Source organism: Canis lupus, unplaced genomic scaffold (assembly GCF_011100685.1).
Source record: "Canis lupus familiaris isolate Mischka breed German Shepherd unplaced genomic scaffold, alternate assembly UU_Cfam_GSD_1.0 chrUn_S281H441, whole genome shotgun sequence".
Lineage (NCBI taxonomy): Eukaryota > Metazoa > Chordata > Mammalia > Carnivora > Canidae > Canis > Canis lupus.
The window spans coordinates 19,716-23,638 of record NW_023331211.1 but is presented as its reverse complement, the minus strand read 5'-3'; the positions used below and the strand labels follow the sequence as shown (position 1 = coordinate 23,638).

Below are 3,923 nucleotides of genomic sequence, written 5' to 3'. Positions count from 1 at the left end.
TCATTGATAGAATAAATTTTCATCAATCTATAGTGATGTAGCTCCTAATTAGAAATAAGATAGAAAATTGCAAGTCTGCTTCTAGAGAACATTAAAGGTTACATTCTCATGAGTCTAAATTATTTACGTGTTTTTATGAGCACATTACTTATGATTAAGAATAGTTTCAACTGTACTTTACTGCAAAATTTTAACAAATGATTGGTTGTTACAGTATTTGGCACAAGTTTGTTAGTTTCCCTATAATTTCCTAAAGATTTTTCAGTTGTTTCTATATTTTTTATATGTATTTTTTCACCCTCAGGGTTATGTTTCACACTTTTAAAAGATTGGTTTTGTGTTTTTTCTTGTTTTCCCTACACTCTGCAAGCAAGGTTGCTCTTTTGTCACCCCTGGGTATATGTGCATCTCTTCAAAATTTTCTGAATTCTCAGCTCACTGAAAGGAACCCATGCCCTTATTTTCACCTCTAGGTCAGAACCATCCTCCTCAAAGTCTGGAAGTCTCTCCTCTGACTTCATCAGTGCAGTAAGCAAGGCCAGGGCAAAAGGAAAATGTAGAGTTTCCTGATGGAAAAGCGAGAAGAAAAATGCCATTAAAGGTATTAAAATGTAAAGTTTGTTCTTTCCTTCGTTATCTGTCAATACATGATGGTGCTTTTTATTTACCACTTAATTTTATTCTAATTAAAGAAAAATTAAAAATTTAAATTGTCAGCATGAATTCTGTTGTTCTTTATATTGTTCAATGCCAGTGTTAAATGCAAATAAAAGTGTTGAGCTTATACATGGAATTGCCAAAATTACACAATTTGTATTTCCTAACTCATGCATACAAAATGTATTTCATTCTTACCAGAACAGTGGAAATGCTGCACACGACTAACTCAACTGTATGTTATTGTTGTTTTCTCCACTTCTTGCTACATATGTATTCTACTAGCATTCTCTACCTTCTGCTTACTGATAAATAAGGAAAAACTGAAAGGAAAAGGAACCTTGGGTTGCCCTATCTTTTCCTTTCCTTCTGTGTCATCATGTTCAGAATAAGTTGTTGGCTAATGTAAGGAGGTAATATGAGTAAAAAAAAGGATATAATAAAATGCTTTGGTCATCGGTGTTACTTAGAACACTGTTGTCCTTTCTATGTTTGAAGCAAATTTAGGTTCAAATGTCTTGTACGGTCTCTCTAAAGGTTGTCAGTGCCTCTGCTTATCCAGACATAGAGGTAAACATGCTTAACTTGTACTCTTGAGCCTTGCCGAACTGCCCCACATTGTGAGTTCACTGGAATTCTGTGCTCGTGGGGCAGCATGTCTGCTATATGTAAATGAGGCAAAAACATCCATGTTACATGTCTTCCCTTTGCCTGCATCCATGATGCATTCTCATACTTCATTTATAAAATACAAGGTCAAAGATGACTTTATTAAAAAAATTCAAGGTGTTGACAGCATAGGACACCTGGGAGGTTCAGTGGTTGAGCATCTGCCTTCGACTCAGATCATGATCCCGGGGTCCTGGGATGGAGTCCCAAGTCAGGGTCCCCACAGGAAGCCTGCTTCTCCCCCTGCCTATGTCTCTGCTTCCCTCTCTGTGTCTCTCATAAATAAACAAACAAATATTTTTTAAAATAAAAAAAAAAAGATGGTAACAGCCGAGCATTAAGCCAAGGGCAGGGCCCTTCTGAGTGCAGGTACTATGTGAAAATGCCTCTCAGGTGGCCCTCCCAAGAATCCCCCTTAATACTAGCCACTTAGCCTCAGTGACGAATTTTTACTGGCTGGCTCTGCATCTGTGTCTGTTCTGAAAGGACAATGGCATCTTGTTTAGTTTGCTCTTAAGATACTCTTTTGCAAGGTCACCTTTAACCCAAATGACACCTTTGTGAAACTAGAAAAAGTTATCTCCTTTTCTAGGCAGACCAAATTCCATGATAAAGCAAATAACTAATTCATTCCCACCAAATGCCATGGTTGTGAACTCTTTTGAAGGATATTACTTGAACACTTATATACATCAACTTTACTATTTTTTTCACTAATATTTATAGAATGTTAAAGCCAACTATTAGCATAGGGAGAGACCATTATTGTTGTGGCCCTGCCTCCTGCAACATCTCAACATCCTGCATCTTCTTTCACAGAGACTTTCCTCTTTTCTGCTGTCCTGCCCCTTATATGACACCCACTTTTATTGTTCCTGGTCTTTGTAATCTGTAAACAACTAAGGTACCTCCTAATGCTATTACAATCTGTTGGCTAAACTGGCCTTGGAACCCTTTAGAAATCGGCTACCACAATTTCTACCTCCTCTATTGCCCACCATTATTGTCATAAAACCATCGCTGAAGTCTTCCTGTTGTTAGCACTGACAGTTTGTCTGAGTTTGTCTCAGTCTTGAGTTTTCCTAGTTTTACCAGTGTCGTGGACATTCCTCCTCCTGCCCAAGTTGGTGTGGTAGTAGTTGCTGCTGCAAAAGCATTGCTGATACCAACTTCGTTGGAATTTAGAATGTGGCCTGCCTCTGGTATTTGCAGTCCTTCTCTTAGTCAAGAGTAAATTCAGAGACAAAATCATTTAGAAAGGAAGAGAAAAAGTTTCCTGCAGAAATGCAAGAGAGTCAGACATTAAGAAGATTGGCTCACCAAATAAAGAGCACAACAAGCATTTAAAAAAGGAAAAAACCCACAAAATGTACAAGGTTACCAAGTGTACATTGTGTTTATAGAGAAATAATTTCATATGATTATCATATTCAGAAAGATTCTCATATCTTCAGGCTTCACCATAGTAAAAATTAGGGACATAGTTTTCTTTACTAAGAAGTTCAGGTTAAATAGACATTCAAGATTTCATTTATTTTGAAGACCAGAATCCAAGAACATGACCTTAATGTTAAGTGCATAGTAATACTCAAAGTAAACTGTCAGCTTTTGCTTCTATACCTTTCAGAATTAGTGTTCTTTGGAGCAATGCAGAATATTCAATACATATAAACATTAAAAATAGAAATACCACATGATCCAATAATTTCATTACTGGTATTTACCCAAAGAAAACAAAAACACTAATTCAAAAAGATATATGTACCCTTATGTTAGTTGCAGTATTATTTATAATAGCCAAGATATGGAAGCAACTAGGTTTCCATCCATAGATGAATGGATATGGAAGATGTGGTTTTGCTATAATTTAAATCATGACTATAGTAGTCAAAATTAGAAGTGCGAACCTGTGCATTAAATTAAGCTGGGAAGTAATTGATTCATTGAATAGACAATTCTTTCCATACAGTAGAGTAGAATGACCAGGTGTTAGGGTAGATTATTCAGATAATTCTTTGTTTTGATCATTTCTAGAGATAAAATGAAACACAAATTATAAATGGAGGTCATGTTTGGAGCGTTCAATCAATATGACCAGATTTTGCTTAGAAAAATGTTTTTTAACAGTAGTAGGATGCTGACAGTGAAGTGTAGGCATTTTTAAGAAAACCCATTAAAATCTATCTGAATTTTTGCATTTAAGCCAACACCAGTTGATTTATATCACTTGTAATGGATTCATGGTACTCATTATTCTCAGAACAAATTAAATTAACCTATACTCCACATGGCCTCTACTTACCTTTCCAGCCTGTCTCATGTATAATCCTTCACGTTCTGGGATCCAGTTGTTCTGAACTGCCTATGGGCCTCCAGATGTGTTGACCTCTCTTTGACCCTTAGCCTGACTCCTTCCCTGCTGCCCATCCTTTCTTCCATTTTTTTCACTTAAATTGATGAGGAACATTGCCTCACACAAACTTGGTTCACTCCTCTTGGATACCATCCCTGGCCACCATATTCCTATTTACCACACTTCAAGTGTCATTATTATATATATATATTTTTTTTCTACTTCTGTAGACTATAAACTCCTT

The 3,923-nt window shown here is 36.3% G+C and overlaps 1 long non-coding RNA gene across 1 annotated transcript; it reads right to left on the bottom strand.

Annotated features, from left to right (window-relative positions):
• Positions 1-360: 360 nt before the first annotated feature.
• Positions 361-3,360, bottom strand: LOC119879108. Its single transcript, XR_005387335.1, has 3 exons — positions 3,234-3,360; positions 2,325-2,602; positions 361-566 (listed from the first exon to the last, which is right to left on the bottom strand). It is a non-coding gene; the product is annotated as an uncharacterized LOC119879108 (long non-coding RNA).
• Positions 3,361-3,923: the final 563 nt, after the last annotated feature.